This window comes from Triturus cristatus, chromosome 5_2 (genome assembly GCF_964204655.1).
Source record: "Triturus cristatus chromosome 5_2, aTriCri1.1, whole genome shotgun sequence".
NCBI lineage: Eukaryota > Metazoa > Chordata > Amphibia > Caudata > Salamandridae > Triturus > Triturus cristatus.
The window spans coordinates 296,544,131-296,559,650 of record NC_140588.1 but is presented as its reverse complement, the minus strand read 5'-3'; positions in this window follow the sequence as shown (position 1 = coordinate 296,559,650).

Genomic DNA, 15,520 nt, shown 5'->3' with positions numbered 1-15,520 from the left:
AGCGTGAGCCTGCCCTCTGCAACCTACCGGGGGGTACACCTTCCACTGTCCATAGAGACACTCCACGACAAGGCCCCTTGTCATCCAGTGAACCTGCTCTGCACCCGTGACCCTTCCCCAGTGCACCGCAAGTCAGCGGCCCATGGTGGCAGGTCCATGCAGGATGATGTGCATCCGGGCCACTAACTCTGTGCAGCACAAATCATGGGGCCTTTATGGTTGTATGGTTCTTTCCTTTACGATGTACACTGTTGTCGATTTCTGACTGCACCAGGCAGCCATTGCCGCCTGGTGTGCACACACCCCACACACATCCAACACAGGTGTCACTCTGTAAGTGTGCATGATAATAAATGTGGCCACGCGCACGTGCCCGTAGCCATTCACACCATCTGAGCAAGTGTGTCTGTGTGTTCATTGTGTCAGCTTGATGTGTACGGGCCCTGCAACATCACAGTGTGCTGTCTTCTGCGGACGTTGCCATGGCACCTCAGCGTTGACAGTGACCCTGGACATGTAGCCCCGCACCTGCCCCCCTGCATGCACAGGCTGGTTCGGCAGGGGGGGCAGGGCGTGGTCCGGACCTGGCCCGGTGCAGGAAGTGTGGTAAGTGTGTCTCTGTATTCGGGTGTTGTCGCCACCAGGGCCACAGTAAACGATGTTGCAATGTGGTATGTACCAGGAGGGCAGGCCCGCAGGTACAAGGACATGTAGGAGTACTAGGATGCTCGGGGTAATGGCACATGCTTGCCAGGTGTGATGTGTATCAGTCTTGCGGATGCATGAGTCTGCTGCCTGGCCTCATTCGCTGCGTGATCCCAGCCAGCCATGGGATGGACACCTGTGTCAACCCTGTCCGGACCATTGGCCTACACCCAAGTGGGCGCACACTTTCGAAGGTCAGCGTTGCGGTGTTGTTGGCATGGCAGTAGGCATGCGTGTCCATGCACTAGAATGGTGTCCCGTAGGAGTGCACGTGATGCAACCACGCAGCGCACACAAGTGTGGGTGCCCGTGGCAGGGCAGGGCAGCTGTGTGGCAGCATGACACACAGTGAGTCCGCTCATGTGTATCATGCTGGGAATATCATCCATGATTCCCAGGGTCGCAGACAACCCACCACACCCACGACTGGCTTCTGTACGTCTCCTGTATGCATGCAGCTGGTGAAGTTACGGTAGAGATGAAAGGTCCTTTGTCTGTACTATCAGGTGGTAGCACATCTGCAGCTCCGAGCAGGAACTTGCATGTGCCCAGCACCCCCTGACAGGTATGAAAGCATTTGCTTGCGACTCCCACACTACACACTGCCCGGCGTGAGACCAACATGTACACATCCCACACGCAGTAGTCCTTGGTCGTAGTTGGCGTGGGTGATATGGCCTTCACACGTACTCCCACCCCACCCAAGGCCTGCACCCGTTGCACACAGACACTGCTCAATGTACTGAGTTGTGCCATTTCATCCACAGGACTGTCTCAGGGCAAGAGCCACTGACGCAATGGCAGACCATCCCGGACACATGGTCTACTCCAGTCATATGGAGCTGTACCGTGCACGTATTCTGCATGTACTGGGGGCACTGCCGTTGGCAGTGCTGTGAATCAGTTACCGGGTGAGCTTCTGCCTTGCGCACGTCACCTGCGTGCAGCCTGTGTTTCATTGTCGCTCGTGCATATTCGAGTGGTCCATGGATGTCTGCCTCTCCAACGTAACGGTAGCTGACCTGGATTTCGACGTGTGTGTGTGCCCTCTATTGGATCATGACCAGGAGTGTCACCAGGATGACTGCCTATGGCATGTATGGATGTTCGGCATGCAGGCAGGAAACTGGACCTGGGAGATTGCACGAGTCGTTGTGTGCAGTGAGCACATTGAGCCACTACCCGATTGGGCTTAGGTGCACATTGGGGCCACTGGTTGGTGTCAGCACATCTGTCCTGGTCAGCTGATGGATTACATCGACGACATGTCAGATGTGGTGGACGACGATCGCTCATTGGAGATGTTGGCTTACGCAGCTGCACTCGCGTTCATGGATGAGTGACAAGGTACCTGCAGCTACAACTGGATGTGAGCCATTGCACTTGTCACGACACATGGTTGCATGCTGTGGATATGGTCACAAGTCCAGAGACGACAGTGGACATGGCTGCATTGGCCAGGACTCATGTTCCAGGTGCGGACAACCAACGCAGGTTGGCACTGACTTGTGTTGGTGAGGGACTCCCCCGAGGTGGACATGGGTGCTTTCCTACGTTCCTCATTCAGACATGCTGCTGCATTGGTCTGCATATCGTGGCACTTCTCTTGGCCATACTGACTCGCACTTGATGATAAAGTTTCCGCACTTTCACTTGTCTCCAACTGTGTTGTGTCTTGATTTGTATGCCAATGTGTGCCACAGACTCTCTGGCTCCCTGCCATCCGTGCATTGCTACCCCATCAGTACTGTGTGTTTGTACTTGTGCATTATCATGTCCCTGTTTCGTGCTTTGCCAGATGCGTTTGGCCGGTTACCAGCCACAGACGGGTGCACTTGTGTCCTGTGTTTGGTTGTGCACAAGTTGGTGTTTGTACCACATTGTGTTGGATGTTGGGGTGCTCTGCTTCCTATGTGTGTGTGCTGCATTGTGTGTGAGATGTCCCTTCAGTTCTGATTTGGCTCACCCTTCTCCCTTTCAGGCGGTGTTGTGTTCACTTCTGTGCCTGCTCATTGGTGTGACATTGCCAGGTTGTGCGACTTGTGCACCTGGTTGACGTTGTTACTCTTGGGCATGGTTTGTCTGCAGTTGTTCTGTGCTTAGTTGTGCATGTGTGCCATTGTGCTCATCTACCCCCGTCCCCCAGTCCCTGCTGGTTCCTCTCCCTGTTGCTGTTGTCTCTGTTGTTTGGTGCAATTTCCGGTCCCCGAGTCCTGCCACCATCTCCAGACTGATTTGGTGGAGATCATTTGCTCCATGTTATCCAGCTCCTGGTGTGGCGCAAGACTCCCAAATCCGATGTGCGTTGCTGCCTTCTTGTTGTTGACGTGTTTCTACTTGTTTGTGCCTTTCACATCATTGCTGGAGTTCTGGTTTTCTGCCATTGTCCTCCTCCACTCTCAGGCTGCATTCATCTTGTCCAAGTTGGCAAAAGGTTAAGCTGGTGGGTGTTACCAGGGTTCACACACAATAGGGAATGACCAGATCATGGGTTGTGGCAAAAACCAAAACGGTGGTTTCACCCAGATACCACCTGGAACCAAGTAGTGCGTCGTGTGATTGGTTTTATGCTCTTTTGAATGTAGATTTCCGGGATAGTGGCATCCCCACATTTAATTTTCTGCATCACATGTGCTGAGAAAATAAGAACTCATCTTTGGTTTTCTTTTCTTTTATTTGAAATCATGTACAGGAACAGGCAGCCGACACGTGTTTTGCCCGAAGGCCAAAGAAGCCAGGGCTTTCTCAAGGCAGAAAATCTTCTACGGTTTTAGTCGAGTATAAAATAACGGTGCACAATAGATTGCGGTAATCGCTGGATTCAACTGCGGTCCAAATGCTGGCCTGCCATGTACAATGTTTTGTTGCCAATGGGTTTGGTGGGGTTGTCTGCTGGCTCGGGTTGCCTCCATTGTGGTTTTGGCGAACTATCGCATGGTACCGCCCTGTTGTGAATTTCATGTTAACACGGGGTTATTTTCCTGCGATGGGCTGCAATGTGTAAAGTTGCGTTAGCATTTTTGGTGATGTTTACCACACGTTCTTGTGAATATACCCCTAAATTGTTTCACTATCCAACATTTTGCCTACTGTTGTATTGTACTGTGTTGCAAAATGTACGTTTTAATTTTGTTTAATAGTTTAATTTTTTAATTAATTATAGAATTTTTTTTAATTTAAAATTATTGATATATGTATATATTTTATTTTTATATAATTTAAAAGTTTAAAAATTAAATAAAGATACAAGTTAATAAATTATTTTAAAGTAAGTATGTGTATATGTATAAATTATTATGCTTGTGTGTTTATATTTTTTTAATTAAGTTTAATTTCTATATTTAGTTAAAATGTATATTAAGTTTAATTAATTTTGTTGAAGATAATAATAATATGTTATATTTGTAATATATATTATTTTATTTTATTTATATTTTTAAATCCATGTTTTTTACATCTATGGGGCATATCAGCAACAACCGGCAATAATTATTGCTGAGCGCACTTAGCGCTAGGATAACTATCGCCGGCTAACGTGGATTTTTATCACTGAGATAGCGTGCTATTAGCAACGCTTATCTCAAAAGCGATAAAAATCCTAGCGCTAACTGCCTAACGTGAGATTATCGCTGGAAACCCAGTGATAATCTCACGAAATGTGGCGTTAGCCTCACAAACTTAGCCATGATATCCACCTTCCATAGGATATCATGGCTAAATCAGTCCTGAAGCAGGCGTAAGGAAAGTAGCGATAACAGGGGTTAGCGCTACTTTTCTTGCCGCTTTTGCTTCATAGTGTGGGGCTTGATGATAGGAGAAATGTCGCTTAGCGACATTTCTCCTGTCATGTTAGGTCAGGAACGCCCACTTTGCATCTCATTAGAGATGCAAAGCTGGGCGTTAAGATTTCGTGCGCTAAAGCAAGGTTTCTCGCGTTAGCGTGACCTTGCTAATTAGGTGATAAAATTATCGCCGCTTTTCGGCTGAAAACGGCCACAAAAGCGGGGACAATTTTCTTCAAAGTTGTTTGTTATTTGAATAAGATCAAAAACCAAGGAAAGACACGCGGCAATCCCGCCACAATTCCCACGCAGGGGAGATGTACAAGGTGAGGGGGGCCGCTATGACTAGGAAAAGTCCTGTTGTCCGGCCCAGCAGGGCAGCAACTCTAAAGAGAGGGAAAAGGGACCAAGTCCAGGCCGCCAGTACGAAAGCAACACAAGTGTAAGAAGTCCGCCCTTCTATAATGTACACCAATAGGCAAGTCGCCAGGGACGGTGACAATTTTCTATCGCTGCCTTGTAGATATGCCCCTATATTTTTAACTTCAATATTTTTGATTCAATACTTTTGTACTTACCTGTTTAAGTATAGGGAGTCGATATTTTTACTATCTATATTTTTTTCCATGTTTTTACCATCAATATTTTATCAGTGAACCCCATTTTATACCTAATCACAAAGATAGCTTAGCTTGCATTTTGAACTTGACCCTACCCATTGCTGGAACTTGCAACACTACTGTAACCCACACTACCAAAACAGACGTATCTCTACTGAATGCATGTTCTTGGGTGAAAGATTCTATACAAATCCATAATGCTATTCTTTTGCACGTAATTTCCATTTTTACTGCATTTCTGAGACCTTGATGAAGGAAAGAATTGAAACCAGAATCTTCCTGTTTATTCGAAATAAGTATTCATTTGCCAGATATGAAAGACCCTCCTGAAAACGTTCAGCGGACTCACCATTATATTTAAAAATGATATCAAACTGACCAAGTGGCAGAATTTTAACATTGCAGAGGCATAAGTTTCAGTGACACATTTTACAACTAAACCTAAATTGTCCTTAGTTATTATTCTAGGATATATCTTTCCCCAGACAGTGATTCTGCTATTATATCTGAACTTGAAGAATTATCTTTGGATAAATCCCATACACACATGGAATATCTTGTACTAGGTGACTTTAATTTTCATTTTGATGACAAAACTGACTCTGCATCTTCAATCCTTCTGAGTCAGATAATCAATTCCCACACCGACCTCTTTGGTCACATTTTAGATCCAGTTTGGACATCTATCAACCTGGTGATTTCTGTTAAAATTGTACCCCGGATCTGGCCAGATGATTTTCTTATGTCTCTAGTTCTTAACAACCCAACTAAATTAAAATGTAATGTAAACCAACAAAAGTGGTTTAGACCCAGGAGTGGCCGGCACAAATAGGGGGTGGCAGGGTGGGGGGCATTGGGCAAAACCTGCAGTGGTTAGGAAGGGGTAAAAATAGAAGAAGAAAAAACTTAGCCCCTCACCGCTCCTCTCCTACATCATCCCTGCATTGTCTCTCTCGGCCGGTGTTCCAGGAACAGGAAGCACCGAGGCTGAGGCTCCCCTGAGTCAATTACAATGCTGCAACCATGGTTCGGTGCTCGGCCAGGGATTGGGATTGGGAGCCTGGGCATGTTCTCCACCCAGGCTGTAATGCAGCCTGGGTGGAGAACATGCAAAGCACACATGAATGTTTGGTCAGCCCGGGAGCGCCGGCCAAACATTCATGCACACTTAGGGAGTGCAAACCACTCCTCCCCTGGTCTGTCAGCAGGGCAGCACCGCCAGAAAACTTGTGCAGCAGAGTAAAAATAAAATGATTATAACCTCAAGTTATTATCATTTTATTTTTCCTTTATTTCACTGCTGCAAAGCAGTGGGGCGACGCTCCTTCACCTTAGCAGAGGAGCCGCCACTGTTTAGACCATGGGGGAAAATAGATCAACAGATCTAATTGACTCTTTTGTTGATCTCAATCCAGAAATAAGATATTCACATTATGTTAACAGGGCTGAAGCAATTGAAAACAGGGAAACAGAGCAAGGAAGCACTTTGGGTTTCTCAATTTACAATGCCAAGTTATAAACATACATAAAGGTCATCCATGCCACACGAAAACAATATTACACCACGCTGATTATGGAAACTATCAGCAAACCATGAAAACTATTCAGAGTTCTTAAGGGACTTTCTACTCCTTTGTCTCCTTTTCCCCTGAACTTGTTTCACATTCCTTTTGTGATGAACTTTCGTCCTTTTTTTCCTCCGACAAATTGCAAACCTTAGAATTCTCAAATCTCAAGACACATCTAGAATTTCTTCAAAGCCTGGACTGCCTGCCCAGTCGCCTATTCATACCAGGACTGATACACATTGCCTAGAACAGTTGTGCTGTCCTTCACCTGATGAATTTCAATTATTGTTAAAGAAATGTAAGTTTGGATCTCCTTTAGATGTGATCCCAGTGCATTTTTTAAACAAAAATATTCTTATCATCAAGAAGGAGTTGTTTTTATTGTTTTTAAAAACTGCAGTGGTCCCTGGTCCTCCTAAACGTAAAAAAACAATTGTGGATCATTTGGATCACCAAAATTCTTCTAATGGCAGAGGCTAAACTTATGGAAATCATAGTGGCTTTCCAAATATAAAGCAATTTTTTAAAACCTTAGCAACCTTGGAGGACTCCCAGGTAGTTTTCTGTCCCAACAGAAGCACAGAAGCAGCACTAATAGCTGTACAAGATGACCTTCTAAAGTATATTGATAACTGTTTCTTGATATCACTGAACTTTTTGGCAGCCTTTAATGCAGCCGATCATACAGTTCTATTAGCCAGTGTCCGAACAAGGCACTTGCCATACTGCTCTTGATTGACTTAAATCATTTCTGTCAAATCAACCCTAAAGCATTTATGATGCATCCATTTTCTCTGGCCTTTCTGATATAGCTACAAGATCCCCACCTATCAATTCTTTCTCCGTCTGTTTTTAATCTTTAGATTATCCCTTTTTACTTACCTTTATTCTTATGTGGATGACACCCAGCTTATATTCAAGATTAATGGAGATGTATGTGCTTCTAAATGTCTTCCTTCTAACCTACAATTCATTAAAGGATGGATAGACACAAACTGGTTACACATAACTATAGAAAAAAACAGAGTGTCTCCTGCTGGGCAGAGACCCATCAACCTTGTCTCACGTCCCATGGTCTTCAAACATAGGTTCATGCCCAAAACCTCCGACTGTAGTTAACAGTCTTGGTTTCAGACTTGTTCCATCCCTCAAATTGGATACTCAGGTTTCCTCAGTGATATCCTTTTGCTGATACATCCATAAGCATTTGAAACCTATTGTTCGATTGCTGTCAGAGGAATCCAGAAGGAGAGTAATTGCAGCCACTGTAGGCTTGCAACTAGATTGTGTTAATGTTTTATATTTAAGTATATCCAAACAGCAAATACAAAGACTACAAGTAGTTCAAAATTAAACATCATTGGCTATAAAGCAGACTTAAACATTCTCTAATGCCTCTCCCCTGCATCTTAAGGTCAACTGGCGTCCAGTTAGCAAAAAGATTACCTGTGACGTATTGTACATCATTCAGGAGCAATTATACATGGATCAGACCCATCCTTTTTTTCAGAGTGCATTACATTACATACGAATAAAAATGACTATGTTCTTATAATGCGCATACTTTACACATTCCTTGTTTTAAACCAACTAGACTAGGTGAAAGATTATTTTCTGTGCTTGCTGCTAAGGAATGGAATCATCTACCACTTTCTCCTAGATTGATTCCTGTTCTCTTTGGTTAGGAAAATGCTAAAAATTGTACTTTGTTTCCACTTAGTGGTAATGTGTGATCTTTTCCATTAACAGCAGTGTTCAAGCTTTAGTGCGATGAGACCCTTGGGTGTAAGCACACTCTATAAATCCCAATAAAATAACATCACACATACGGAAATTTGGTTCACATTTTATCATTGACTGAAGCCTGGCCTTCCACATAGATTCAACAACCAGACATGCAGGTTAGATCATGCTGATCTTGGCCTCTGTGCACTGGAGCAGCACACAAACCACCAGTGGACCTTTGCTCTTACTGCTCTGTAGCAAATAAATATTGTGCGCGCTGTATGAAAGCATGATCTTGCACATTACTTAACTTATTTTAGAATGGTAGAAAATGATCAAACCTGGCTGCTCCAGCAATGTAGGCTTCCAGGACCTGAACCATACTGAATCGTATCATGTTTCACAATGCATACAATCTTCCAGAATGATTGGTAGTCTTTAATATATATTCCATGAATAAGGTCTCACAGGCTTCCTCATCCTTTTTAGGTTTGGCCTGCACAGGCTTGCGCTATGCTTGAGAAATCTATTGTTTTTAATATAAACTTAAAAGGTACTTACATCCCACCTCCTCTCTTTCCTGGCTTCTCATTGGTTCCTGTGCATGCTACTTACCTTTTCTCAATTTCTATTGGCTGCAGCATATTTTCCTGCATTTACCAATGCTTGTTCCTCCTCTGCTTGAGTGATTTGCATAGAATCACAGGATGTTGTGCAGCGCCGCTTACAACTCGGACCCCAGTTCTCTAGTCAGTAGCTCTGGCCTCTGTGCCACATCCTCTTCACTCCTGTGTTCTCTGTCAGGGAGCTCTTTCCTTCTGCCGGACAATGATTGGTGAAAACAGCTCTTTATTCACTACATGGGTGAAACTGATGCATTACCAATGCTTGTTCAGTTCCCACCCTCCCGTTTGTATATGGATCTAGGTAAGATCCCTCTTCCTGGTTTTTGCTCATCTCAATATTTCAATATGTTAATCAGGCCAGGTTTGGCCATTCCTTGAATACTACTAAAGCAGCAAGAGGGATATTAGTATGTAACCTTTCAATATCTTTTAAAGGTTATCCTAAGTGTAAATCAGCTTTGGAAATCAAGTCATTACCCATTTAATTAGGAAAAAGAGTTAAGATCTGGATCTTCGACCTTTTTGATGACAATTTTCACTACATATTAATTCATAAGGAACAATGCCATCTTCTCTTTTGTATTCTAAATACCGTGGGGCAGATTTACATTGCATTAGAGCAGAGATGTTTCCGTGTCCTTATGCCGGACAAAAAACCCTTGCACCACCATGGATGCGTCGTATTTACAATACGGTGCACCATTGCCCAAGGAGATTCAGATGCGTCAGAAATTCTGACGCATCTGTTGGCGCAAAAGTAACGCATTGATGAAGTCGTGTCGCTACCACGACGCAACTCCAGCAACGCATGGGGAGGCCTATACCTAATACACTGCGTCACTCCTTACGCCTGCTCCATGCAGACGTAAGGTTTTGAAGCATTGGCGTCCTAGAAGTGGCGCAGAGAAATCTTGTAGATTTCACTGCGTCACTTCTACGAGGCTTTCCTGCGTGGGAACGCCTACCCTCCATACGTTATACCTGACACAGGTATAATGTGGCGCAGGGCTTTACAACGTGACGCATTTCCCTAGATGCGTCACGTTGTAAATGGGCCGCAACGTGGCACATTGTTTGCACCGCCGCTGCGTCATAAAAAGTGATGTAACAGTGGCGCAAAAGTGTTGCAAGGGGCTTGTAAATCCGCCCCTGTGCTCCTTTACTTCTTCATTTACTTAATGCCAAGTACCAGTTATGAAGTATTGGTTTTAAGCTTACGAGGTTTACAAGCCGCTACATGAGGCATGTGGCATTGAACACGTAGATATTCAGGGAATTACTTTGTAACAGGAAAATGCTTATCGGGTGAAAAATGGCCTATAAATACAGCGAGATGAAGTTTTTGATGCACTAGGCACGAAAATCTGCAATCAATGTCCCATTTTGAGGGCAAAAGTCGTGGCAGGGAAATTTCATTCAATAAACTCCAAACTCGTTGTTTAATGTATTTTATCGAGTGCAATAAATTCCGTATATACTGCCAGGCCACTCGTAAGCAGGATCTCTGACGTCATGAAAAAATGGTCTTGATGTCGGGAGGGTACCACGTTTGTGAAAAAAAACGACAGAACAATTCGGCGATGATAAGAAATAGCTCACGACCCCCCCCCCACCACCCCGCACCATGCACCTTAATAATTCTTTCTACGCACGGATAATAAAAAAAACAGTAGCCAATGGCAAACAACCCACAAAATAATGTAATAGTACACAATAATACTGAATTTACCATTATACTGAAAATACAATTCACCAGTGCACTTAAAGCAGCATCATCAGGATACTGTGCAATCTCATTTAAAGTAATTTGCGAAAAGTTAAGTTTCATGATAAAAAAAACACAATGTTCGCAGAAACTCTATGAATAAATATTAGCTAATTACAATTCTTACAGTGTCGACTGCTATTGAGAATTTGCTTGCGGCAGCAATGGTATTACTAGAGTGTATTGCAAATGAGGGTCTATCTCCTTTCGAAAATCATTTCCAGCAGAGTGGAGGGAGGCAGAAGCCATACATGGAGAGAAGCTAAAAGATAATTCTGTGCAAGGATAATGACTGAAACAATATCCAGCTGACACAATCCAATATGGCTCCAGCTATCGCACTCCACGTTTTTTACCCTGCCAATTAAGAACAGATCTACTTATGGCCACAGCCATGCCGGATATTCAGGACAACCACATGAGCTAAGTATGCAATTAATGGATCTTAATTGGAATAATTTATCTGACCTGAGTCTCTCCCATGCAAAACCAATGTTGGACGCCCCTGAGTAACAGACAAGCTTTCTTGCGTTCACTTTTGGAATACCTTAACAAATACCACTACTCAGCACAATGGTAGAAGACACGCCCTTTCTGCGCATCATTGTTTCCAGTGCAGACAATGGGAAGTACACCGTGCAGATTGTGAGAATGTGCTTGACTGCTTTGCTTCCAAGCCAGTCTATGCACTTCTGTGTATGACCTGCAGGTGCCAGGTTTGAATGCCAGAAGCACAGACATGGCTGTTCATCATGGCCAGGACCCACCACCTAACATGGATATCATTTTCTTAGTTGTGTTCCAACTCTCTATTTTCACAGAGCAGGGCATGGTTTTCAAACATGGTGTGTGGGTAACATATTTAGGGCCAGATGTACGATTGTTCCATTTTGCGAGTTGCAAATTGCGATGTTTTGTGACTCGCAATTTGCGACTCGCTAAATGGAATGTACAACAGTGTCTGAGGCACTGTTTGCAATTCCCAAATGGGTCGCAGGGGACCTGGTCATTGATATTCATTTCATATTAAATTATTTTGGGGTCAGCAGACCACCATGTCACCAGGGGACCCCTTCCCATTTGCGACTAGCTTACCATCGACTTGAAGTAGTTGGTAACTGCGATTGTTTTGTGACCGCATTTGCAGTTGCAAATAAATCGTACATACCAGTGCCACTCTCTATTAGGAAGGGATGCCCTTAGCATGCCCCTTCCTAATAGCGAGTCACAAACCCAACTTTGCAAGTCGCTAATACGTTACTTGCAAAATAGGGTGTGTACATGCCACCGACCTATTTAGCGGTCGCAAACGGGCTAATTTCCCATTTGCAACCACTAAAAATGGTCGTATATCTCGCCCTCAATGTCTTTTCAGCTGATTTTTTGTCTGACAATTGGCTTGCTTGTGATCGCTCTTGGGCCACCACTTATGACAGAGTTTTCCAGATCCAAAATATTGCTGCACTTCCGTTCCCGGTTTTCGGAAGCTGATCCTCACCAGTTTTTGTGGCCTACTGACCCAAGCACACCTGTTAATGATTTTTCTTACAAATAGGCCACCTAAAAAGAGTCTTCCACAGTGAATTTAAATATTTTGCATGCCTTTTTTAAAATAAAATTCAGTAAGTATGAGAAGGAAAGCCAAATATAAGCAAATCTCTCATTCCACCCCTCTTATTCTAACCATATTTCTTCCTAGACCGGCCTCCGAAACCAATATAAGGGCTTTCTTACTTTTTGGTTGGACAGACTGCTCCAAGTGATTCTTCCAGCTTTAATGACAGAGATGATGATTCGGTCTAACATCAAGTCTTGCACCAAAGTAATATTGTGATCAAACACTACAGTTCCCCTGACTGTGCAGTCTCAGCATAAACCGGATGTCTGTCTGATGTTGTTGCCACTTTCTTCTGATTAAAACCCTCTCAAGGACACCAAAGATGCCTCAGATTAACTTTGTCCTAAACTCACTGATACTGATCTTATGCACACAACATGCCACATGGAGTGTCTGCCGTGTGGACAAAAGTGTCTAGAATAGGAAGCATGTGTGAGCTCCTTGCGGAAGCAGTTCAAAGTCAACAAAAAAGATAAACAAAGTTCAGGGTTTCAAAAAATAGTATAGAAACATTTTTATTATTTTTTAGAAAAATTAATATAACAAATCATTCAAATTCATAGACAATAGACACTTTATATCAAACAATGAAAAATATAAGCAGAGAAAATGAGTTACAAACTATTTTAACATCAATCAGGGCAAAAACATTTCAGCGACACCAATAGACATCCATACCAAAGACTGATCACATACCAAAAAAAGACTTCCAACAAATTGAGCATAAAGCCGGTTTGCATATTTACAGAAAAGACATGATAGTCATAAAGAGCCTACGTTTCGGTCCCCTCCACAGTGTGTTTCAGGACCATAATCGGGACGTGTATGAATTCCTTATGGGTTATTCCTCACAGCTACAAAAACAGCAATATATACAACATAATTAGGAATCCCATTTCATTTAATGTATTTGTCAAATTAGACATCAAATGGTAATTTTATATATATAAAGACATGCTACATAAGGCATATCTTCTTGGACATTTCACAAATTAAACCCTCTAGCTTAAATCAAGTACCATAAATTTGTTGTACAATCAATTTTCATACCTCTTAGAAACTCCTGATTTTCATTAAGGAACTGTGAGGATTAAGGGGGTTACGTGGTCTTGGGAATTTGCCTCTAGTAAGGCTTGCTTGAATCTATACTCGAAAACCAGGAAGGCTATTGAAGACCGTGTATGACAATTTGGGGCTTCAAGATGATCACTGATGGAGGTCAAGGGGAGGAACGTCCAGGTCATTAGTGGTTGATGGGTTTTATAAGTGGTCCCCTTCACTTAAGAGGGTCCGGGTAGCCTTTGGTGTTGCTATTACATCCCTCACCATTGTTGTTTTGGATTCCTTCTCAGTTTGCTGACCTTCTTGAACAAACTCTGACTTGACCCCAGGATTCTACTTAGGTATTGTTTGCTGACCCGTTGAATAAACTTTGACTTGCCCCTTGGATTACGATTTGGTTGAGTTTACTGAACGGTTGTGTGAACGTTGACTTGTATTTGGTTTTGCCTTGAATATCAACCCGCTGGCGGCTTGAATATGCAGCTCTGAATCTATTCTTCCTCCAATTGATAGAATGTCTAAGGTCAAATTATTCACTGACAACTTGATTCTTTACTTAAAGGCAGACAGGGTAAATATAGACGGGACTATAAATATTATTCAAAAGTATACAAGTGTAGAAGGTTATAGGATTAATCAGGCCAAAGCAGAGTCTCTCCTTTTTAATGTCCAACCTTCGGTTTTGCCAGCTGATTTACAGTCTCAATATAAATGCAGTCATCCAATCCATTACCTTGGGGTCTATGTGACAAATAATTAATTAGTTCATTTTCAGCTGAACTATAAAACTATGTTAGAGAAAGTGAAAACTCTGTTGGCTAGATGGGCGCTTCTTCCTCTTTCAATAATTGGTAGGGAAGAGATTCTTTAATCAAAACACCGATTCTGCCGTTGTTTCATTTTTGTTTCCTAGTCTCCTCATACAAGTTAACAAGGCCTATTTTAACGAGCTAGACTCTCTTATAGTTAAGTTTATTTGGAATGGTAAATATTCGTGGGTAAGGTATTCAGGGGCATGTTATCAAGACAGGCAATAACATTATTATGTCCTTCACATCTAACATGGGCTTCAATTGGAATTCCATAGAGCATATTATCAAGCCCATTATCGCCGTTTTAGCAGCAGTTTTCTGCCGCTAAAGCTGCGATAATTTTATCGCTTGTCTTGATAATATGCCCCTCAATTCTTCAGCTGGACAAGGAACATGGCGGACTGGCCTTACCTGACCTTTTTGGCTTATTATCAGGCTACACGGTTGGATATTACGATCCGTAGGGATAAGACTCGGGTGGGCTTGATCATTTCATATTATTAAAAATGGTGCAAGAAGGAGGTAGTAATCTTCCCATACTTCGGAAGAATGCTAGATTGCCCAAAAACAAGATATAAGGTGTTTGTAGAAATAGAACAGGCTATTAAGGTTTCTTTTTAAAGCAAGGCAAGTACAGTCCTTCCATAGTTTGCTTCAGCTTCAGAAGTGTAAAATGTTGGGACGGGTTGCTTCGAAATCAGCATGTAGTTTTGGGAATTCCAGAAGACACCAAGTATTGGGTGATTTTTATGTGGGCAATAGGGTTCTAACTTGGGAGGAAATACAAACGCACCTGGGACTGGAATGTCATAGGTTTTGACAAAGCTTCTCGCAGATTGCCGCCTCCTCGTCAAACCATATTCAAGAAATGAGTGAATTGACCCAGAAGCTGACAAAGCTTTAGTTTAAAACAGAATCGACTGGGATAGGCAATTGGTATGGGGCTCTTAGGAAGTATTCAGACTCTTTCCTGGCTGGGGATTACTTAAAGAAACAAGTACATGTAATTGGATGACGGGTGACTATTGAAGAAAGGGAGCATATCTCTTGCTTAGGGTATAAATCTGTCATGGCCTGTATTTCTCACGGCTGTCGGACAACCGGTTACAAAACTACATTTCCCACAGCGCCCCGTTTCGCTAGTTCTCGGCTCATGAAACCGCGCGTCTGCTGATTGGGCGGCTATATAGCCCCACCCAGTCCAGGAAGCGGGGCTTGACAATCCTTTTCCGTTTCC